At 43.9% G+C, this 25,097-nt stretch overlaps 1 protein-coding gene across 1 annotated transcript in view; it reads right to left on the bottom strand.

The window, feature by feature from the left end:
* The window catches only part of AKAP13 (A-kinase anchoring protein 13), a 276,145-nt gene extending 262,546 nt beyond the window's left edge, over window positions 1-13,599 (bottom strand). The window contains exon 1 of the mRNA XM_070953603.1: window positions 13,557-13,599. The gene's annotated coding sequence lies outside the window, so the exon portion shown is untranslated. The remainder of the gene's footprint in view (window positions 1-13,556) is intronic.
* Window positions 13,600-25,097: the final 11,498 nt, after the last annotated feature.

Genomic DNA, 25,097 nt, shown 5'->3' with positions numbered 1-25,097 from the left:
GAAAATTGCTACACCCCCAAACATCTGCTCCTTACATAATGTCACCACCGAGAGCTTCTCAAGACAGCACAACGTCACATGTTGAATGTTTGCTGTTACACAACTAATAGACAAGAAGGAGTGTTTGGAACACGCCAATAAATATCGCCTCTTGGGCGAGAAGGGCAGCAAACAAGTCTAATGAATTAAATGATTATTAATACCCTGTTTCCCCAAAAATAAGACATCCCCTGATAATAAGCCTAATCGGGCTTTTGAGCACATGCGCTAAAATAAGCCTCCCCCTGAAAATAAGCCCTCCCTGAAAATATTTAAACTCAGAGCTGGAAATCAGATAAGACAGCAAGAGGAGCCCCATCCTGGATTCGCGGCTGTCCTTAGTGGATCACCTGACGACCGTGACCAGGGGGGCTTTTGCATAGGTTCGCCTAATGCGCCAGTTGCGCCCTTTCCTAGACAGGGATGCCCTTCGTACAGTCACCCAAGCTCTCGTTATCTCCCGTTTGGACTACTGCAATGCCCTCTATATGGGGCTGCCCTTGGGGTGCACCCGGAGGCTCCAGTTGGTCCAGAATGCGGCCACGCGGGTTGTTACAGGAGCTTCCCGTTACTCCTGTGTTACACCTCTCCTGCGCGAGCTGCACTGGTTACTGGTAGTTCTTCGGATCCGCTTCAAGGTGCTGGTACTTACCTATAAAGCCCTACATGGCATGGGCCCGTGGTATTTGCAGGATCACCTTCTGCCAGCCTCCCACCGCCCTGTGCGCTCACATAGCACAGCCCTCCTCCAGGTGCCATCGGCCAGACAATGTCGGCTGGTGGCGCCCAGGATGAGGGCGTTCTCTGTGGGCGCACCGACCTTCTGGAATGGGTTACCCATGGGGCTCCAGACAGCCCCCGACCTCCGCTCTTTCCGCTGTGACCTGAAGACATGGCTTTTTCAACAAATTTGCTGATCTGAAGGGTGATTTTAATTGGGAGATTTTAAATTGATTGTTTTTAGTAGTTTATTTTTATTGTTCTTATCGTCTAATTCTGTGAGCCGCCCTGAGTCCTTTGGGAGAAGGGCGGCATATAAGTATAATAAAATAAATAAATAAATAAATCTTGTTCCACACGCCCCTCCCCGAAAATAAGACCAAGCGCTTATTTCGGGGTTCAAAAAAAATATAAGACAGGGTCTTATTTTTGGGGAAACATGGTAATTAAATTCTCTTGCTCAGTAGCCCATCTGATGAACTTTTTCATCCGGAAGATTTGTTGTGTCTCTGTCCTAAATCCCTTCCAGATAGAAAAGGGGGAGGGCAAAGTGAACATCGTAATCCTTTTCTCCAGACGGCCCCACCCCTCCAACCAAATAGCTTCCATTCACGTGGTAGGGCACGTTTTGAGATGGAAACACATTTGTTTATTTAGGAAAAATCATATTGCCGTCTTCTCGTTCACATGGCGACTCAAGGTGGCTTACAGGAAATTAAAACGCAATATAAAAGAAATATAAAATAATAAAATAATAATCCCCACCCTGGCAACAACACACACTCATAACGACCATTTAATGGGCTCCATCCCAGTGGTGAAATCCAATTTTTTTTACTACTTGGTGGCTTGGTGGGCATGGCGTGGCGTGGCTTGGTGGGCGTGGCAGGGGAAGGATACTGCAAAATCTCCATTCCCACCTCACTCCTGGGGGAAGGATATTGCAAAATCTCCATTCCCACCCCACTCCGGGGCCAGCCAGAGGTGGTAATTGCCAGTTCTCCAAACTACTCAAAATTTTTGTTACCCGTTCTCCAGAACCTGTCAGAACCTGCTGGATTTCACCCCTGCAGTCCATTCAGTTTTGGGTTCCTCAGGCCCGCTGACAAAACCAGGGCCCACTGACAGGGCCTTCTGAAAAAGGGATGAAAACTGTATTGGATTTCTCTAAACTAGAGGTAGATATCAGAAGATTTGAATCCCCATGGAGGGAGCTCAGGGATACCCAGGTTACCTGACGGACTGCCTTTTTCCAAGTTTCTACCTGTCCAATGCAATCCAACAGACTGGGCATGCTGCAGATCTCATCAGCCAAGAGTGTTGATTGGCAGGAACTAGATGGGCCTTCTCTGCTATAAAAAGGTAAAGGTTCCCCTCGCACATATGTGCTAGTCGTTCCCACTCTAGGGGGCGGTGCTCATCTCCGTTTCAAAGCCGAAGAGCCAGCGCTGTCTAAAGACATCTCCGTAGTCATGTCCAGGCACCGGTACCTGGCCTTGCACTCCTGCAGGTCTTCCCTCTGCTTGGAAAGCCTATGCTCCTAGTCCTCAGTGAGGTGCTTCTGCTGAGCCTCCTTCTCGGTCAGATCCAATTTGAACTGAGCCAGCTGTTTTGCCAAGTCTTTCTCGTGGTGGCTGCTTAGCTCCAACAACTGCTTCCTATTGGGGCCCTAAGGAGCCCGGACGGGGAGGTGAGGAGTCACTGGGAGGGGAGAGTCAAGTAGAGGACGGTGAGGTGCCCCTCAACGTGAGTGACATCAAGTTAACCACACCCATCCAGTCACATGACCACCTAGCCATGCCCACTCAGCCAGTCATTAGGCAGATCATATTAGTGGTCCGCGGGATTGAAAATTATGAATTTAGTGGTCCCTGAGGTCCGAAAAGGTTGGGGACCCCTGGCCTAACTGACTTGCTCTCACCAAGGAAGCTTCCTAGAAGAGGAGCAAAACAATCTCAACTTTTAACAAAACTAAGTCCAGTTGCCCTGACTCAATTTTTTCAGACAACTCAGAGCCTTGATAGTACAGTGGTCTACCCACCCTGTTATTAACACAGCTGCCTGCAATTTCTGCTGGTTCAAATCTCTCCAAGGCTCAAGGTTGACTCAGCCTTCCATCCTTTCTAAGGTAGGTGAAATGAGGACCCAGTTTGTGGGGGCAATAAGCTGACTTTGTATAAAATATACAAAAGTATGAAGGCTATTGCTTAACGCATTATAAGCCGCCCTGAGTCTCTGGAGAAGGGCGGCATATAAATCAAATTTAAAAAAATAAATAAAAAAAACTGTAAGCTGGGTGATTGAGACTCTTCACCGACAAAACCCTGAAAGGTTTGGAAAGCAGATTCTGACAAAGACCTGGGGAAAATATCAATTCTGCTTCTTTCCCCTAAGGGTCAATCTTTCACCTTCCTTTTGCATGGTGGCCCAATACGAATGGAAAAAGGCTGTTGGCAGGAGAGGCATGCAAACCGCTCAACCAGCTCTCTCTTTCCACACCCAACCTAGCCCATTAATTTATGAAGCATTCTGGATGCAAACCCAGTTCCAGTCTTGGCCTTGTGTCACTTGTGCAAAAGCTGAGATCCCATGCTCGGTTGGAAGTTTTTCCAGTTACACAACATTTGGTTTCTAAAGTGTAACAAATTAAAAAAAAATCAGGGGAGGGACAAGAGGCTTAAAACAGCCGTGCAACTGTGCATGCCCAGGCTTTTGGAAACTTGGGATTTCTTTCTGTCCACATTCTGTAGACGGGCAACCTAATGTTAGATATAAGCCCCAATCGTGCACCACGTTAGCTGAGCTTAAGGGAGTTATAGTTAAAACATCTGGAAGCTCTCAGTTTTGCACTGGAAGAGAGACCCACACATCAGATTTCCTGAATCAACACTCCATGGCTGGTTCACAGATCAGATGACTGCTCAATTTTGATTTAATGGATTGCGGCAAATTTAGCCTTTGGGATTTGGGAACTACAGAAAAAACAGCAAGTTGTATAAACTCAGCCAACGGTAGTTTATTCAACAGACCATGATTCAATAAACCGTTGTTTCGACAGAATCCATGGGTCCACTCATACAAAAAAGGAACATAATAGAAAAGCAGTACAATATTAGGAAAAATACCCGATATGGAATAGATTTGATGAGTGGTTAGAGGCAAGAGGTTGAAATTAGAGGAAGAAAGACTACGAATGTATGTATTAAATATAAAGATGGTTTATAACGACAATCATGCCAATATAGTGAACAAAAATGTAAATAAACTGCCGTGTTTCCCCAAAAATAAGACCCTGTCCTATATTTTTTTTGAACCCTGAAATAAGCACTTGGCCTTATTGCCATGCACTCAAAAGTCCAATTGGGCTTATTATCAGGGATGTCTTATTTTGGGGAAAACAGGGTAATATAAAAAGAAACTTAGTTAAAATTACTTGGTTATATTATCACTATTGTTATTAGTACATGTGTCAATATATTATTACTATTGTTATCAGTACATGTGTTAATATTTATTACTGTCTTTTCTCTGGTCTTTTTTTTTTTTTTTGGTAAATGTTATACCCTGACAATACACTGTATTCAAAATGTTTATGAATAAAAATATAATTTTTAAAATAAAATAAAATAAAATAAAATAAAATAAAATAGAAAAGCAATACAATATTAGGAAAAATATTTATTATACTCTATCCCAGTCTATCATAGAAGTATCTAAATGCTGTGTTTTCTTGCACCAAAAATTATACAATGTTTAAAGTAAACAAAAAGAAAAGAAAAAAAAACAATTCTCATAAGAGCCAAAGATCAGATGGAAAAATAATCCCATGTTTTAGGTATATACAAGAATGATTTTCAACCATTCTTTTAGTGACTATTTGAACTTATGATGGTGCTAAAAATATTAATATAAATATAATGTAGTTGAGAAGCCATATACTGCGGCTTATTTGATATACAGTAGCATGGTTGAGATAAATCATGGGATTGAAGGCTATGAGAATCTAATTACTGAATTCTACAAGACCCGATTAGTAAGCAGCAAGAAGGAAGAAGTCAAGATTACCCACCACTCCCTTTTCAGAAATGCTTCCTGGTATTGGTGAAAGCAACTTAGCCAATCTCTCCATTGCAATTTCACTGCAGAAATACACAAGACATACCCTTTCCTTAGTGGGATCAGATAACTGCGATCTGAACATTTAACCAAAACTAGGCTATTTTCTTCTCCAACCTAATGTTCTTCTAATGTGTTGGGCTGCTAAGCATATAAAGGGCTCCAACACTGGAGGCTTTTCAGAAGAGACTGGTCTGGAATGGTATAGACTTGTGATGGCGAACCTATGGCAAGAGTGCCAAAGGTGGCACACAGAGCCCTCTTTGTGGGCACACGCGCCATCGCCCCAGCTCAGCCAGCTGGTCATCGGATTTCCGAGGCGCAAATGCATGCCAGCCAGCTGGTCGTTGAGGTTCCAAGGCACGAATGCACGGGTTTCTGAGGCATGCATGTGCACCAGCCAGCTGGTCATCAGGTTTCCAGTGCTATGGTGCGCGCACGCACACACATTCTGGTTTCGGCACTCTGTGACTAAAAGGTTCGCCATCACTGGTATACACTAGTGTCTCCTGCTTGAGCATGGGGTTGGACTAGGAAACCTCCAACGTCCCTCTCCTCTCCTCTCCCCTCCTCTTCTCTCCTCCCCTCCCCTCCCTTCCCTTCCATTCTATTCTATTGCTTTCAAGACATTTCCAGTTTCATACAGCCCAACCCCAAATCCAGGTTCATATTTAACACAGAAACTTAAAATATTTCTTCCGCTATCAGATAACGCTATCAGTTACATCTTGAGTTTTTATGTTATTTTAACAAAACATAATTTCTGGAGCCAACTTTGCCAGCTGACATCTTGGCATGTCTCAAGTTATTTGATGCGGTGCAAGGAATTCAGAATAGAGAGGCAACGCCAAGAGTTGGCATGCAGAGATACCATCTTGGAAAGTCTTACAGGGCCAATCCAAACGGGGGAACTAGCTGCACCAGCTGGTGAAACTCAACTCTACCGGCATTAATGTTGGGTCCTTATAAATCATTCTGGAGCAAAGGATAAGGATGTACACCTTTCATCATTGCAATAATGTGCATATTTGTTGAAATTGCCCAGCTTGGCTATCGGACTATTAGATAAGTGAACTCCAACTACCTCAGGCAGCAGATGCTAGGAGGAAGGGTTTTCAAGAGAAATAGCAACTCAACAACTTTTGTGAAGTTGTTAGGCTGGCTGGGAAGGTTGCAAAATGTGATCATGTGGCTTTGGGATCCTGCAGCCATCATAAATACATTATTGCCAGTTATCAAGTGCCTGGATTTTAATTACAGCAATAAAGATGTGAAGACCAGTCATTTATGACTTTTTTTTCACTTTGGCCATCAAACAAATAGTCATAAATCAAGGACTATCTAGGCCCATGATGGCAAACCTATGGCAGGCGTGCCACCTGTGGCACGCAGAGCCATGTTGGTAAGCACGTGAGCTCAGCTCCGATTTTCGGGCCTTCTGGGCCACCCGGAAGTAGAGAATCAGGCTGCTTCCTGTCTCCAGAGAGCCTGTGGGGGTGGGGAAGGCCCATTTTTTGCTCTTCCCAGGCTCCAGAGCCTCTCTAGGAGCCATGGGAAGGTGCAAACGGCCTTTCCCACCCCACCCCCGGAGGCCCTCTGGAAGCCGGAAAGGGCCTGTTTGCCAACTTCCTGTGGGACCGGAAGGCCTGTTTTTTTTGCTCTCCTCAGGCTCAAGAGCCTCTCTAGGAGCTTGCAAAGGCCGAAAACGGCCTTCCCCACCCTCCGAAGGCCCCCGAGGTGTGACCGGAAGTCGGCAAATGGGCCGTTTCCGGCCTCCGGAGGACCTCCGGGGGGGGGGGGGGAATGGGGAAGGCCGGTTTCACCCCTCCCCAGGCTACTAGAGAGGCTCTGGAGCCTAGGGAGAGCAAAAAACGGGCCCACTATGCCATTGCGTGCCAAAAGCGGGGGGAGCACGGGGGGTTGCCTGTGCGGAACGCGGGACGCATAGAATTATGGGTGTGGACACGCATGTGCGTGACCACCACCCCCTCACACTCCCCCCGCTTTTGGCACACAATGGCAAAAAGGTTAGCCATCACTGATCTAGGCCTTTTCATCAGCATTCAGATGATGGAAGGGGTCACCTTGCCTGATATCATCTCAGATGAAGAAATACCTTGAATGTCTAAGCAAGGTGCCACTATAGCTATCACTCACATTCTTGGGTGTCTGTTTAAAATGTTTAAAACAGACCCCATTCGGAAAAGATAATAGCAAGAGCACTTAGACTTAGATACCGCTTCACAGTGCTTTACGGCCCTCTCTAAGCGGTTTACAGAATCAATGGAATGGAATGGAATCAGTGGTGCTATTTAGCTAGTTCTATCAGGTAGCGGCGGCTGCGGGAGGCTCCGCCAGGGGTGAAATCCAGCAGGTTCTGACAGGTTCTGGAGAACCGGTAGCGGAAATTTTGAGCAGTTGGAGAACCGGCAAATGCCACCTCTGGCTGCCCCCAGAGTGGGGAGGGAATGGGGATTTTGAAGTATCCTTCCCCTGCCACGCCCACCAAGCCACACCCACAGAACCAGTAGTAAAAAAATTTGGATTTCACCACTGGGCTCCGCCCACCCGCCCAGACGTCATCACAACCCGTTTTTGACACTCTGCGCATGCGCAGAAGGCCCTGTGTGCTCCCATTTGCAAACCGGTAGCAAAGTTAAGTGAATTCAGTCCATTCCACCATGGAATGGAATGGAATGGAATGGAATAGCATAGCATAGATGAATAAAGAATAGAATAGGATAGGATAGGATAGGATAGGATAGGATAGGATAGGATAGGATAGGATAGAATAGAATAGAATAGAATAGAATAGAATAGAATAGAATAGAATAGAATAGAATAGCTGTATTGTCACTTTAAATGTACACTAATCAGGATACATTAAAATGAAATTTTGTTGCATTCCGCTCTCAAAAAATAACCATTATGCACATACCCAAATAAACACACATATATAACACAGAAAAACATTAGAAGTCTAGTTTGAATCAGGAGTGAAGTCCAGCAGGTTCTGACAGGTTCTGGAGAATCGGTAGCGGAAATTTTGAGCAGAGAACCGGCAAATACCACCTCTGGCTGGCCCCAGAGTGGGGGGAAGGGGAATGTAGATTTTGCAATAGCCTTCCCTCAGGAGTGGGGAGGGAATGGGGATTTTGTAGTATCCTTCCCCTGGAGTGGGTGGGAATGAAGAGTTTGCAGTATCCTTCCCCTGCCACACCCACCAAGCTACAGCACACCCACCAAGCCACGCCCACAGAACCGGTGGTAAAAAAAATTGGATTTCACCACTGGTTCGACCATGTAAAGAATCCTGAGAATTTATGACCCAAAGATGCTGTGATTTATTTTAATTACGTTTGTTAATAAGTCACATGATCGAATGCAGGTATGCTAAGTTATGGTTGCCCAACAAACTAGCGTCATGTATTAATTCAGTCCTTTGTGAGAGATAAAACTGCTTTGATTGCTTGACACACAGTTTCTGGGCTTCAGCCTGTGCAAGCTTGTTTAGGTGCCAATCCCCGTGTGGCATCCAAATTCTCATGCCAATGACTTTTCCTGCATACCTTCCTACCTATTAAGGGGAAACTAACTCAATCCCTTCTTTTTTTTTTCTTTTTTTTTAATTTGATTTATATGCCGCCCTTCTCCGGAGACTCAGGGCGGCTTACAGTGCATACGCTTTTCCCAAGCTTAGGGGTTAACATGTGGTCCTTTTCCGACTCCTTCCCACAGAATTCTGGGAGTTGAAGTCCGCGCATCTGGAGAATGCAAAGACTGGGAAAGACTTGCTGTGTGTCAGATTTCACAAAGGCCTGGCAATAATCCAGAAGCTCAATGCTGCTTTTTGGAAACTAGCTGACAGCAGAAGCTCCGGGGACCTGGCACATGAGATAAGTTGCTTTGCTGCAGACAAGAAGGCACTCCTATGCAAAACACTGGGCAGTCCTTGACTTACAACAACCATTCATTTAGTGACCATTCAAAGTTATAACGACACTGGAAAAAGTGACCATGGGGGGGAGGGATACGCTGATTCTAGTCCTCACCCAACCACAAAATTCTCACTTTAACCGACCTCAAAGGGCTGTTGAAGGAGTAAAATAAAATAGGAACCACTCTCTCCCCGTGCGTGTGTTATCTTCACTTCACAGCCGGTATTTAAATGTAACAAGAACGGAAATCCACAGGAGCCTCAATAAGTGTCTTTGTTGACTGAATCCAACCAACTAACCCATCAACGCAATGAAACAAAAGAGTTCTTGGATGGCAAACTGACAAAAACATGACAAATCATTTAAGGAGGACAAAAAAACAAAAAAGCAGCCACCAGAGAGTAACGGTTGAAAATAAAAGCAAAAACAGCATCTAAAAATGCACAGCCCCACCCCCACCCCTGGAGAAACTCTGAATTATCGTTCTTACAGGGGGGAAAAAAAAAACCAAACTGGTTTTTTTTAAAAAAAAAAAAACTTCTATGCCAGTATAGGAGCGAGACTGCAACAAAGCATTCCTACCTTTGCACTGCTAGCTTATTGAGAGGCTCACCCTCCTATGCCCACATTCTTCCGGTACACAGACGAATGTGGTTTCTGCCTTAAACCCCCTGGCCCCAAACAATCCTGTACAGTATATATTTACTACCGATCTTTCTCCTCCCACTCTTCTAAGCACCACTTTAAGCTGAATCCGTACAGTAATGCTTATGCTTTCTGCAGTTTGCACACTTTTAACAGAATAACAGAGTTGGAAGGGATTTGGGAGGTCTTCTAGTCCAACCCTCTGCTCGAGCAGGAAATCTATACCATTTCAGATAAAGGGTTGTCCAATCAATCTCTTCTTAAAAACCTCCAGTGTTAGTGCACCCACAACTTCGGAAGGCTGAAGTTCCACTGATCAATTGTTCTAACTGTCAGGAAATTTCGCCTTAGTTTTAAGTTGCTTCTCTCCTTGATTGGTTTCCGCCAGTTGCTTCTTGTTCTGCCTTCAAGTACTTTGCAGAATAGTTTGACACCCCCTCCCCTTCTTTGTGGCAACCCCTCAGATATTGGAACACTGCTATCATGTCACCCCTACTCCTTCTTTTAAGACATAAAAGTTATTAAGGCTTTATATATATATATATATATATATATATATATATATATATATATATATATATATATATATATATATATATTTGTTTTCTCAGGTTTTCGCGGGTGTTTGTATGTAGGTCTTTGGTTATTCGGGTCTTCTCCCACGTAAAATTGAAGGTTTCTTGGCGACGTTTCGACGAAGTCTCATTCGTCATCTTCAGGCTGGTGTTCTCGGCTTCGTGCTTCCAGGAGCAAACTCCTGGAAGCACGAAGCCAAGAACACCAGCCTGAAGATGACGAATGAGACTTCGTCGAAACATCGCCAAGAAACCTTCAATTTTACGTGGGAGAAGACCCGAATAACCAAAGACCTACATATATATATATATATATATATATATATATATATATATATATATATATAATTTTTATTTGCAGTCACAGACCAAAATACAAATATAATTGCAAAAGAACATGGGGAAAGTAACATCATAAACAGTTGGCTACCAGAAGCCTTGGCTGAGAGGAATTACATCGTTCTCCTCTAATAGTTACAGCTCTTTAAAAAAATTTAGAAACCTGAAAAGTAATGTGTGAGGAGGAGCCATCCCCTAAACAATAGAAGGTCAAATTACTAGCATTGGATCCAGAGAGATCTGTTTCTAAGAGAGACAGTAATTAAGGCTTTTAATAGGAGACCCAAAGGTTGGAGCCAAATACAAAATAACAGCTGGCCTTATCCACCATACTAAACCAGGGTTCGGCTAACAATGGTGAGAATGCACCTCAGTCGTCTGAAGGAATCACATACCCTGCTAGGCGGAAAACTTGGATGAAGCACAAAATGTGAACTCAGCTGTAACGTTATGCAACAAAGCTGCCCCTGGGCATGTGCTCAGATGGAACACTGTCCTCTTGCAAAAATTATCCTCCTGATTTTCAGGTCACACGTGTTTATCTTCTCGACCGTCCAATGGAAGAAGTGAAGGAACCTTCCTTTCCATTGTTAGAAGGACATCAGAAGGCCTTACTGTATTACTATTAATCTTCTCATCGTTCCTATCACCCATCGCCTCCCACTTATGACTGTATGACTGTAACCTCGTTGCTGGTATCCTTAAGATTTATATTGACTATTTCCTAATAGGATTTGATTGCTTATTTGTTCCCTATGACTATCATTAAGTGTTGTACCTTATGATTCTTGACGAATGTACTTTTTCTTTTATGTACACCAAGAGTGTATGCACCAAGACAAATTCCTTGTGTGTCCAATCACACTTGGCCAATAAAGAATTCTATTCTATTCAATTCTATTCTATTCTTCTTCGTTGCTGCTCTATCGCAAATCACCCAGAAGCCTCTCCAACATTTGCAGAACCATCAACACAACAAGAAACGGCAAGCAATCCACTCAACAAGTAGGAAACCATCTTGATCCAACACCCCTTTGGAGACTTTGGGATTGGTGTTCCCAAATTCTTTCAGCCTTGCTGTTTTGAGAACTCGGGAATTACAACTCTAGAGCAGGAGAAAGTAAGGAGCAATTAAAAGTGCCATCTCTGAAAGAGAAACAGAACGGAGGGAGGGAGGGAGGGAAAGGGAGAATTACAAAGAGCGAGAAAGAGATTCGAGTGAGGTCATTTTAAAGGCCTCTTGTTTTTAAGGGCAAGGTAAGAGATTAGAAAGCTTCGAGGTAATTTATCTGTACTCCCCTACGCACTCCAAAGTGATCCTTTTAGAACAAAGTTTCCTGAATCCGCCCACAGTTTAAAAGGCTACTTTTGAAAGAGCGGAATGCACAATGCAGCCAGTGAACATGGGACTGTGTGGGGCCCAGATGTTGCAAAGCAGGGAGACTGCACACCAGAAAAATAAAACAGGAGACAAAGTAAGGCGGTGGTGGGGAGGAGGGGAATAATCCTTCTACAGCAGGGGTCTCCAACCTTGGCAACTTGAAGCCTGGTGGACTTCAACTCCCAGAATTCTGCTCTGATAGCTGGGGAATTCTGGGAGTTGAAGTCCATCAGGCTTAAAGTTGCCAAGGTTGGAGACCCCTGTAGAATCTACAGGACACCCTTGAAAAGGAGAAAAATGCCAGAGAGGACAGGTGGCAGGAAAGTTTTGCACAACCAAACCTCTCCGCCCCTCCCCCATCCCTCAGCAAATATTTAATCTCCCAGGCAATTTTTGTGTCTGCACCAAATTCCACAGCTTTGCCACACGTGTGGCTCAGCATACAGCGAGAGAGTCCACAAAGCCGCTTCCCACCTCTCTTTGTAGCGTTGCACACATGCAAACTATTCGGCCGAGAAGTCAAGACAAGTCAAGAACGTTATTTGGGATTGCACAGCACAATCCACTCTCTCTCTCTCTCTCTCTGTCTCTCTCTCTCTCTCTCTCTCTCTCTCTCACACACACACACACACACACACAGAGAGAGAGAGAGAGAGAGAGAGAGAGAGAGAGAGAGAGAGACGTGCCTTTGAGGACTCTTGAGTTCCTAGGTGCCCTTCAGAGGGACGCCGATTTAATCTCGCCGCACAAACCTCCACAAAGAAAGTTTTCGAAAGTTTGCCCATCTCCCAAACACGAAGGGTTTTTCTGCCTGAGCAGTTCAGAGGGAAGGGAAGGGAGGGGTGGGAGTGGGAGAGCCAGCAGCCCTTTGTCGCTTCGTGAAAAGAAAAGAAAAATTCTTGGGGGGGCGGAGGGGGGAAACCTTGGAACCCTTCCTCTTTTCTTTTCTGAAAGAAACAAGAAGTCACCCCGATTTTCCTCAAGGGCCTCCCCTGTTGCAAATATAGCCACGTTCAAAAAAAAAGGGGGGGTGGATGGGTGGGGAGGGGTGCAGGGAGCCCTAAATCGGAACTCGGGAGACTTTCGAGGGGGCGCCGACGACCTCCAAGCGCCCCACCACCACCACCACCACCAAAGCCTTCTCCCCTTAGAGAAACTCCGCTCTGACATTTAGAGGGGAGGGGTCCCCTTCTCCTTCCTCCTTTCCTCTTCAGCCCCCCCCTCCCAACAATCCCCCAGGCTGGGGGGAAACCCCCCCCCGTTGCAAAAGTCCTACGTTCAAAGGCAAAAAATCCCAATTGAAAGCAGCCATTTACCCAGTCCAGGACTGAACCGGCCGCCCCCTGCCTTGCAGCCAGACGCCCCCTCCTCTCTCTCTCTCTCTCTCTCTCTCTTTCTTTTTCTCTCTCTCCTTCCTTCCCTCCTTCCACCGGACTCCCCCCCTTCCCTCCCGCAGGCCAGGCAGAAGTCAGACCCATTTTCCCCACCCACATATCCATCTCCTTCGGTCAGCGGACCCCCCCCCCCCTCACCTCCATCCCGAGCCTTTGCCGGACTTCGCCTGCGGACCGCACCGTGGCCGGAGCAGCTCGCCCATCGCATCAGCGCGCCTCACAAAAGTTTCCAACTCCGGCTAAAAGTTTCCCCCAAGAAGCGGGGGGGAGTTGAGGCCAACCGGGCCAACCGAAGTTTCTAGTCCGGTTCGAGGAAGCCAAACCAACCCCCACCCCCAGACCCAAAGTCTTCTCCGCGCATCCCCCCCCGGCCAGGGAAAAAAAATCTCCGGGCAACTCAGTCACTCACCCAGCCTGGGGAGTCTCGGCGTCTGTCTGGCTTCCCCCGCGGGAAGGAGGGCAAAGGCGGGCGAAGAGGCGCGCCTGGCTGGGCATCCACGCGGAACAGCTGCGGGGTGGGGGAAATGGCTGCTCCGGGGCCGCCTGGGACGCCAGCGCTCTCGAGCTGCTTCCCTCCCAGCCGAGCCAAGCGAAGGACCGAGCCAAAGCAGCCGGAGAGCGAGCGAGCGAGCGAGCGAGGGAGCGAAGGGCTCTTTCTCCAGCGCCGCGCGCCTGCGTCGAGGGGGCCGCTGAGCAGCCTCGCGAAAGAAGAAGGAGGAGGAGGAGGGGGGGAAAAGGGGGAGGAGGATTCCTCGCTTCTCACGCTCCTTTGGGGGGGGAGGGAAAAGGGGTCCACGGGCGTCCCCTGCCGGGGGTCGGAATGAAGGCAGGCGGTGCCCGGCTCGCGCTTGGCTTCGCCTCCTGAGGGCGGGAAAGAAGCCTAGCCTTGCCCCGCTCGGAACCCCTGGCTGGCTCTGCCAGTTGGACTGAGGGGGCTTGTGGGGAACCCTGGACGTGGTGGTTGATGGGTTAAAAGGAGATTTTCCCCCTCTCGCCTCCCCCCTGCCTCTCTTTTAATTGTAACTTTTATTGTTGTGAGAAATATTGATTGATTTATTTTTATTTATTTGTCGTTGCTTTTAACAGGTGTTAAGTTGCCTGGAGGAGAGATGCCTGGCAAATAAATCAAAGGAAGGAAGGAAGGAAGGAGAGGAGGGAGGGAGAGAGAGAGAGAGAGAGGGAAAGAAAGAAAGAAAGAAAGAAAGAAAGAAAGAAAGAAAGAAAGAAAGAAAGAAAGAAAGAAAGACAGGGAGAGAGAGAGAAAGAAAGAAGAAAGAGAAAGGAGGGAGGGAGGAAAAAAGAAAGAAAGAAAGAAAAAAGGAAGGAAGGAGGGAGGGAGGAAAAGAAGAAAAAAAGAAGAAAGAAAAGAAAGAAAGAAGAAAGGAGGGAGGGAGGGAGGAAAAGAAGAAAGAAAAGAAAGAATGATAGAAAGAAAGAAAGAAAAAAAGAGAAAGGTAGTCCTCAACTTAGAACCACAATGCTTTTAACGTTGTAAATTACCTGAACATGGGTGATACATGTGTGTGTGTGCATGTGTGTGTGTATATATATATATATATATACACATATAAATATAAATAAGAAGAGATACAGGTGGTCCTCATCTTCCGACCACAATGTAGGCCAAAATTTCTATTGCTAAGCGACGCAACTTGCTCAGCGAGTTTTGCCGCCATGTTATGTCCTTTCTTGCCACCATGGTTAAAAGGGAATCCGGGCAGTGGTTAAGTTAGTGAACATGGTTGTTAAGGGAATCTGGCTTCCCCCATCGACTTCGCTTGTCAGAATGTCGCCAAAGTGGGAATCACGTGAAACCACACACACACACACACACACACACCGGGATGCTGCAAACCGTCATAAATATGAGTTGGTTGCAAAGTGTCTGAATTTTGATCACATGACCGCGGGGATGTCGCAACTATCTTTAAGTGTGAGGAAACAGTCGTGAGGCCCTTTTTTTTTTCCAGTGCCGTTGTGACTTCGAACGGTCACTAAATGAACTTTGAACGGTCACTAAATGAACTGTTGTTAAGTTGAGGACTGTACCTGTACAGGATAAGCAGAGTCATCCTTCATAACCGCAGTAATAAACTTTCCTCTGTGCCAAGCAAGATTCCTGTCAGAGCAAAAAAAAAAAAACCCTGCCCTGAACGGGATTGACCCCACCATCACCCGCCTACCCTGTAAAATCACCTCAGCCGATGATTTAACGGCTCAGGAATGTGATCAAGAATCTTCATTTTTACTTTTTTGCTGTTCCTGAAGGTGGTCGGTCCTTTCAGCTGACGGGATTCCAGCTGGTGGAATTCAGCAACAAAAAAATAAATCTCTTTTTTTTTTTCATGAGCTTCTTCAACAGGAGAGGCTACTCCAATCGCTCAGCTTTACCGTTAAGGGAAGTCCTCGACATACGGCCATAATTGAGCCCAAAAATTTGATGGTCCCTATTTTTCTACTTGCATTTTTTACCTGCTTTCTAACTGCTAGGTTGGCAGAAGCTGGGACAAGTAACAGGAGCTCACCCCATTATGCGGGATTCGAACCGCTGAACTGCTGACCTTTCAATCGACAAGCTCAGCGTCTTAGCCACTGAGCCACACTACACACAATTGGAATGGGTGTGTGTGTGTCTTAGGTCGTTTCTACCACTCTGTAGAAGATGTAGCAACATCCTTTTTTCTTTTTTTTTTTATCAAGTCCTTCGGGCACCAGGCACATTTTCCCTTGATCAATTGGAAATCCAACCATTCATTTCATTTCATAGGACTGCATTCTAATGGATATTTTTTTTTCCTTTACAATGGCTGTATGATTCAAACCTTCTACGGGAATATGTTAGCATTATAGGCAAAGAACAGTTTCATTCACAAACCGAGAAGATTTTTTAAAAAAAAGCCAAGGAAAGCTCATTGAAATTATCAGGTACAACTATATTTTAAGGTAAGTTGTGGATCAGTGGATAATTTCCTACTAATATCCTTGGTGCTTAGGAAAACCTGATCCTATCTGTGCTTTTAATTCCGGCAGGGAAATGTGATAACATCAAACAATTAAAATGGATTAGGAAAATGGCTGAATATGCTAGAGAAAAGGCAGAATTACAGCAGAAACACCAAGCAAAAATGTAGGTGACAGATAAGAGTCACTGTATTGAAAAATAAAATGCATTTTTAAAACCAGGATGGGGAAATGGTTATTATCCTGCTAAACCAGGCGGCAGAAGCGTAGAGATTATCTCAATTAGAGCAGATACAGAATTCGGCTTGCCTCCTTTTTTATCCACTTATACACAGAATAGTCAAGGGTTTTTGAAGAAAGCAACTCCAAGCCATCATTTCTTCCAAATACTACTGAAAATAACACGTTCAATCGTATTTGTCCAACCCTGTAAATTATCACTTATAAAGGCTGCGCGATTTCAAATAGCTTTATTCCAATTTAATGTTGCTATTTTTTTTCCTTTCATTTGTATGTCTTCCTGTGTTTTATTGTCGGTTTTTATCTTTTGTACTGAGTATGTTTGAGATTGTACTTTTTTTTCCTGTGTAAGCTGCCAAGAATCATTTTCATTGTACTGTTAATAGAAATATACTTATTAACCAAATATAAACATCACAATGATTGGGATAAAGCCATAATGTGGTTTCTTGGGTTCTGGCTTAGAGTGGTTTACGATCCCTGACATTGTCCTATAAACCTAGCCAACAAGCCATGGTTTATTAAATGGCTTAACGCAATGGGATTCCACACAGATTGACTTTAAACATCATATTAAGCAATAGTGATCATATTAAGCAATAGTGAAATTTGTTCAGTTTGGTATATGTATGTAGCTTCAACAATACACCATGGTACTATAAAGCTGTAAACCTGGATTAAGCTATTCGGGCACAAACCCATTCATTTTAAGAGTTGAGTGCTCCCAGAAAGCTATGGTGGCCGGGCAGGGGTGAAATCCAGCAGGTTCTGACAGGTTCTGGAGAACCGGTAGCGGAAATTTTGAGTAGTTTAGAGAACCGACAAATACCACCTCTGGCTGGCCCCCGAGTGGGCTGGGAATGGAGATTTTGCAGTATCCTTCCCTTGGAATGGGGAGGGAATGGGGATTTTGCAGCGTTCTTCCTCCTGGATGGGGAGGAAATGGGGATTTTACAGTATCCTTCCCCTGCCACGCCCACCAAGCCACATCATGCCCACCAAGCCATGCCCACAGAACCGGTAGTAAAAAAAAATTGGATTTCACCACTGTGGCTGGGGAATTCTGGGAGTTGAAGTCCACACATCTTCAAATTTCCAAGGTTGAGAAACACTGTAATCTAATCCTGACATGTTGAATGCAGCCAGTTGTTCAGAAAATACATTATGCAAGATGGTGGACCTCGCCACCTAGTGGTGCTTTCTGAGAATTACTTTATTCCCATCCAAGAGATTTTTTTTTAGAAGGCTCTTTTTTAAATAAAAGATGTTTAATTTGAAAGTTTTAAATTTGAAAGTTTTTTTTACCTATTTCCAGCCTTTCCAGCCCATTTCCAGCCAAAAAAAGAAAAGAAAAGCCCAGAAGAATATGATTCACTTAATGACTACTGAGCTTAATGATTGCTGTATTCCTTTTAACAACCGCAGCATTAATTTAATGACTGCCACAAAAATGTGGTAAAGTAAGTCACATGGTCACATGGGTGCCTCTATTTATGACTGATACAATTTATGGTGGAAATTCCGGGGTCCATTATAGTCATAACTCAAGGACTGCTTGTACTGAGGGTTGATTTACACAGGGAAATTATCAGAAATGCTTGCTTTCTACTAGCGTATTTTGTTTTACGCGTGATATTTTTCTACAAGAAAATTATTTATCTATCATTTCTCTTGCATCGCTCTGGTCTAGTTGCAGATTCTCCATCTCCATCTTGTGTTTTTAAGGGTGTTTCTTTTTTCTTCTTATGACCACAGAGGAAACACTTGTGGCTACAGCTCTTATAAAACCTCTGGACAGTCGCCTCTCCTATTCCATATTTATAGATCTTCAAAGAATTAGCAAGTACCTTTCCTTTCCTGTCTGAATGTAAAGAAGGAGATGGGAAAGGAAATAAGCTTAAAACAAAATGGAGAGGAAGCGGTCAAATCCTTATGGATTTTTTTTTCCACCCCGAAGTCACCAAAATTAGATCATGAAAGGTACGGTATGTATTTGGCTTTTCAACTCTCCTATTTAAAGGCTTAGTAAGTTACCCGACTGCCGTAAAAACAAAGTGATACCAGTGTAAAGTGACTATAATCTTTTTAAATATAACCTTTTGTTAGAATTTTTGAATACAGCAAAAATATTTTTAAAAACAGGAAAAAATAAGAAAAAGGTAGAAAAAAGAAAATGCAGAATTATGACTAACATCCTTCTTTCTATTATTCTTTTTACTTACTAAATCTTGAGTAAGCATCATAATCTTTCCCCTCCCTCTTTAACCCTTTTTAATCCCCAAATCCATACATCATCAATTTACCTAAAAGTCCCATGTAATGTTTCCAGTCTTTCAAAACAGCCTCTTATCATTATTTCCCTGACCAAAAAGTCAATAATTTCCAGTTCCCATTTGAAAGATTTTGCTTTTCAAACAGAGAAAAAGCCAAGATCCTTTGCTTTTCATGCCTGAATTCAAATAGTCCTAGTTTATTGAATGAGCTACAATTTGCTGGGATCATAAACCCATTCAACTGAAAAGAAAATGAATTACATTACAGGTTAGCCAGCAATTCTGACTTTAGACTACAGAAGTTTTGTTCTATAGGTAGTTCTTGAACTTACAACCATTCATTTGGTGACTGTTAGAAGTTACAACAACACTGGGGGAAAAAGGTGATTTATGACAATTTTCACTCTTACAACCGTTGCATCTCCGTGGTCATATGATCAAAATTCAGACTAGTGGTGAGTTTCAAAATTTTTTACTACCGGTTCTGTGAGTGTGGCTTGGTGGGCATGGCAGGGGAAGGATACTGTAAAATCTCCATTCCCTCCCCAATCCAGGAGAAGGTTGCTGCAAAATTCCCATTTCCTCCCAATCAGCTGGGAGGCAGAGAATAGATGGGGTGGGGCCAGTCAGAGGTGGTATTTACCAGTTCTCCAAACTACTCAAAATTTCCACTACACTTCATATTAAAATATGAAATTAACTATGGCTTCTTCATACAAAGAAAACATATATAAAATGGTCTACCGGTGGCATCTCCCCCCAGAGAGATTAACTAAAATGTTTCCCGGGACATCTGCCTGCTGTTGGAAGTGTGGTTACAGTAATGGAATTTATTTTCACCAATGGTGGACCTGCTCGCAGGTGGTTAAATATTGGAAAAAAATACGGCAATGGATTTTGGAAATTACACAGATTAATTTGGAATTAAGGCCCGAGATTTTCCTATTGGGGGCAAAACCTTTGAATGTTAAATCAGATATATGGTTCTTGTTGATTCACATTATTACTGCAGCAAGATTAGCGTATGCGCAGGAGTGGAAAAATCAATACTTACCGATAGATTTGAAAATAATATATAAAATTAATGAGTGTGCGGAATCAGATAGATTAACTAGATTGATCAATGGTAAAAAAAGATTCAGAATTTTATAACAGTTGGAAATTATGGTACGATTGGGTCCAGAAAAGGTGGGATAGAATAGATATATGATGATGATGTATATATATGATGGCAAATATGTATATATAAAGGAATGACTTTATATTTATGGACAATGTAATTACATTATACCATGGTGGCAGGATTGTATATTTTATTTGTGTATTGGTGTATAGAATATATTAATAAAAATTATTGGGAAAAAAAAGTCAAGTTCACTTTTGGGTAACTTCATGTTTCTCCAGTCGACCCCAAACAATACAGAAGCCGTATATCGGTACCCCTTTCCAGGTTGTCGCTTTTTTTACACAACCCACTCTAGTCTAGACTCAGGAACTCCTCGGAGTCTTGCATACAAGCATGGAAGAGATCTGACCAAGCTTAAGTTCCAAGTCCAGAATGGGCAGATTTACCATCTGTTGAACCTGATATTCTCTGAGTGTTTTGGAACCCAATACATAGGTCCAAGTCAGCCTATTTAACGATTTAGAATTATGGGAATTGTTGTACTGTCTAAAATGTGTGAGAGGATCACCAGGTTGCCTTCCCCTGGTGAACCTCCAGACTTATCCAGCAGAACTTTTTTTTTTTTTTAATTTGATTTATATGCCGCCCTTCTCCGGAGACTCAGGGTGGCTTACAATGCGTTAAGCAATAGCCTTCATCCTTTTGTATATTTATACAAAGTCAGCTTATTGCCCCCACAAACTGGATCCTCATTTAACCTACCTTAGAAAGGATGGAAGGCTGAGTCAACCTTGAGCCTGGGGAGATTCGAACTTGCAGTAATTGCAGGCAGCTGAATGTTAATAACAGGCTATTAGTCTGCTGCGCCACCAGGCTCTTTGCAGAACTTCCCTTAACATTCTTAGCCATGTTTAGTGTTGCTGTCTGCTTCACCCAGGACATTTAAGAATTTAAGCAGGGGGATCCCTTCGTTCACGTCCAGCCAGTCTGGAACTACATGGCAAAGTTTGCAATAACAAACCACACGGACATTAATCAGCTATAAAAATATATCACTGGACAAAGAGCCCCCGGGGATTTGCTCTATTACTGAAATCCATAGCCTGCTTCCTTCCTCTGCCGAGTAACTCCTTACTCTAGCTATTTTGTCTAGGATATAAATGATGTATGCTTAGGTTCTGTTTGTTTATCAACGGCATTTGAAGGCCATTTCCTTTTCCACTGGAACTAATGTTGATGTTGGCCTGTGAGATATTGATCATGCCCTTGGTTTATAGCTGAGCTGGGTTCCTTCCAGATATTTGATTGCAATTCCCACAAGCCATCCTGACTAGGTTAACAAGAGCTGTGCAGGTAGTCCTCGAGTTACGACCACAATCGAGCCCGAAATTTCTGTTGCTAAATGAGACGGGTGTTAAGCAAGTTTTGCCCTATTTTACCTTTTTTTGTGGTGCCGTAGCTGTTAAGGGGATCACTGCACTTAGTAACACGGCTTCTCCACTGACTTTGACCGTAAGGATGCAAAAGATGATTTTACCTGACCCCGGCACACTGCAACCATCATACATGTGAATCAGTTGTCAAGCCTCCAAATGTGGATGTCATGTGAACGCAGGGATGCTGCAACAGTGGTAAGAATTCCAGTCGAGTGGAAAATGGTCATGAATCTTCCTCGCTTAGAGAGGGCTGTAAAGCACTATGAAGCAGTATATAGAAGTCTTAAGTGCTATTGCTATTTCAGTGCCATTGTAACTTTGGTCACTAAATGAACTGTTATAAATCAAGGACTACTTGTAGGTGTGTCTGATCATTTCAATGAGCTTTCCCTGGCTTTTTAAAAATCTTAAGTCGTTAAGTGAACCTAGCTTCTCCATTGACTCTACTTGTTAGTAAAGGTAAAGGTTCCCCTCAAACATGTGCTAGTTGTTCCTGACTCTAGAGGGCAGTGCTCATCTCTGTTTCAAAGCCAAAGAGCCAACGCTGTCCGAAAATGTCTCTGTGGTCATGTGGCCAGCAGGACTCAATGCCAAAGGCGCACGGAACGCTGTTCCCTTCCCACCAAAGGTGGTCCCTATTTTTCTACTTGCATTTTTTACGTGCTTTCGAACTGCTAGGTTGGCAGAAGCTGGGACAAGGAAAGGGAGCTCACCCCGTTATGCGGCACTAGGGATTCGAACCGCTGAACTGCCGACCTTTCATCGACAAGCTCAGCGTCTTAGCCACCGCGTCCCTTGCTCTACTTGTTAGGAAGTTGCAAAAGGTGATCACATGACCCAGCAACACTGCAACCGTCGTAAATATGAACCAGTTGCCAAGCATCCAAATTCTGATCGCATGACCATGAGGATGCAGCAACGGCCAAATGAAAAACTGTCAAGTCACTTTTTTCAGCGCCGTCATAACTTTGAAGAGTCACTAAACTTAATAGTTGTAAATCAAGTACTCCAAAGCCTTTAGAATTAGACACCCATGCGCCTTCATTTTGCCCATTGCACCGAGTGTCATTTCTGTTAAGTCGAGGTATTTAAATGCCAGCTAAATTTCACTGGATGAGGTCTATTTGCATCCCTTGATCTAAACTGGCTTTTGCTGGATTGGAAGAAACAGCTTCAGAAGGCAGTTCGAATACGCTAGACAGGAGGACAGCCCTGAAGGCAACAAGCCAGGTGTGGATTGCCGTTGAGGATTAAAGCAATCCAATCCTTGGCCCAGGATTCAACTTTTATGTAAACTTGGATATCAGCATTTTGCCTGAAGATGCTGGCACTGGTACTTCTTGCTAGTTGTTCAACAGGTAGCATGGATTTCACTGCAGACACCTATGCCTTCTTCAGCTTGGAAGATCTCTAAACTTTTACGACACTGCAAAGAACTGTGTGTGGTGGTTTAACTTTGACTGACTGAAGTTGTTTTCTCCTCCATAAAACGTGGAACAGTTCAGTTGCCTCACACTGCATTGGATTTCTTAGCTAGGTACAACCCACATCAAAGTTGATGCCTGCCAATCATGCTGCGAATTGTTGCTCTCCAGCATATCTGACATTTCTGGTTGGAGAAGGCTAGTGAATGGAGTTCACATTGGAGTTCAGTGAAAGCTAACCTGTAAACCTTTAAGAGTCCCTCTAGGCAAGCGAGAGTTATTTTTCAAAATGTCCCGTCCATCAGTTGTCAACTTCTTAGCTTACTACTCCTCTCCATCCAGTCCTCTTCAGGAAGCTAGAACTGAACTAATACACTCACCCCACCCCTGTCCTTGATCATCCTCGTATCAAAAGCATCCTCATAAACTCATGGCCTCAAAGTGTTTCACTATTCAACAGTTGCTCGTCTTTAAAAAATGATTTTCTCAGTGGTGGGACTTGGCATGAGCTCCAAGCGGTTTGAAAGAGGAAGGCACTTATAAATCAAGAATTGAGATGTTCGAGACAGCTTGTTAAAAATATATTTATATTTTAAGAAGTTCTCAGGGCTGAAAGAATCAGTGTTGGCAATTTTCAACCGGAGGGCTGACCATCTCAAAGACAAAGACAACAACCTCTTTCTGGATAAAGCTTTTTCGCAACAAAATACTCAACGCGCACCCAAAGGAGTGTTTAGTTATTTACAAGACAGTGTAGAAAAAAAAAGGGTTCAAAATACTGTTAGTAGAGACTGTACAATATTCTGCTCAGATTTGAGAGGGAATGTAGAATCAACAGCAACATTCTGTTCAAAGTTTTTTTAACAGGTTTTTAAGAGAAGCACTTTTGAGGAAATATATCAACGTTCAGTGTTCATTAAATATACGCGTGATAGATGAATAAGCTTACAGATCTACGGATACTGCTGGATTACAACTCCAATAATGCTTAACCACTGGCTCTGCTGGCTAGGAAGGGCAGAATCTGAAGCCCAGCAATCTATGGAGGAACCTAGATTGTCTACCCTAGTTGTTTCTCAAATCTTGGCAACTTTTAAGATGCGCCGATTTCGACTCTCGGAATTCTCCCATGCTGGCTGGGGAATTCTGGGAGTTGAAGTCCAGATATCCCAAGGTTGAGAAACATTGGTCTACCCTAACAGGGTTCCTTCAGAGTATTTCCTTCAGTGCTTACCTAGATAAATAGAGCCAATTCACATATTTCATAGCAGCAAATTTGGGTCTGCACCAGTGGTGAAATCCGAACCGGTTCGCTGGCCGCGCACTCTAAATGTGCGCTGCGTGAGCATGCGCAGTATGCACCAAACGCATGTTATGCGAACATGCACAGTACACACCAAAAGGCGGCTTGGGAAGGTAAGTAGAACAGCAAGTGCGGGGGGATCAGCTGTGCTGCATGATTTAGCTTAGCTAGAAAGCAGGATTTCCTGCTTTCTAGCAAAGCTAAACCCCGTGGCACAGCTAATCGTCGGAAATACCGGTTCGGAGAAATCGGTAACTTTTTTTAACTACTGGTTCACTCGAACAGGTAGCTTTTATCACTACCAATTCACCCGAACCGGAGCGAACTGGTAGCATTTCACCCCTGGTTCGCACCTCAGAAAACACTTGGATAACTGCAAGCAAGGCTACCTTTCTGCTGAGCCAATCTAGTTTTGGTACGAAGAACATCTACCCTTCACACTGATAGAATGTGCAAAGTGTTGAAGAGGAAAGTACTGTCTTATGCCAAGGCCAATGTTCCCTGATTTTAGCACTGACAATACCCCAGTACATAGAGGGGCAAGGGAGGGGAGAAAAGCCACCGAGGACTGCAGTCTTCAGTGAGTGAGTAGGCATGGTTTAAATTAAGTTTTGTGCTCCTTTTTCTCTTACAAACAGGTTTGTTACATTCCTAGTTGTAGATCGTGTTTTTGGCAGCCAACACACGAGCAGTTGCAGGGATGGGCCAAAAAAAAGAAAACTGCAAGATAGCTCTAAGCAAAATAGCTATTTTCATATTTCTGTCTCGTAAGCAGCTAGTGCAAAACAAATACATCTTTTTTTTTATTTTTAAAGAGAGAGGACTCCAGTTTGGCCCCTTATTTGAAAAAAAAACACAAAAGCATGGGATGGTCACTCGCATAAATAAAAAACTCCCAGCCGGCTGAACCCATTGTGGGGGGGAAAAAAGGGACAAGGACAAGCAGCTATGAGGGAGACACAATCAACTTCATTATTTTTTAAAAAAAGAGAAATGGGCCTTTTGTTATGAGATCATCCATCAACTACAGTGTTTCCCCGAAAATAAGACCCTGCCTTATATTTTTTTAACCCCGAAATAAGCGCTTGGCCTTATTTTCTGAGAGATCTTATTATTTTGGGGCGCGTGGAGCAAGACGGGGCTCCTCTTGCCGTCTTACCTAATTTTCAGCTCTGTCTCCCTAACCC

Source organism: Pituophis catenifer, unplaced genomic scaffold (genome assembly GCF_029215685.1).
Source record: "Pituophis catenifer annectens isolate HBS135680 unplaced genomic scaffold, rPitCat1.0.hap2 SCAF_14, whole genome shotgun sequence".
NCBI classification, from domain to species: Eukaryota; Metazoa; Chordata; class Lepidosauria; order Squamata; family Colubridae; genus Pituophis; species Pituophis catenifer.
This window is presented reverse-complemented; position numbering and strand designations above follow the sequence as displayed.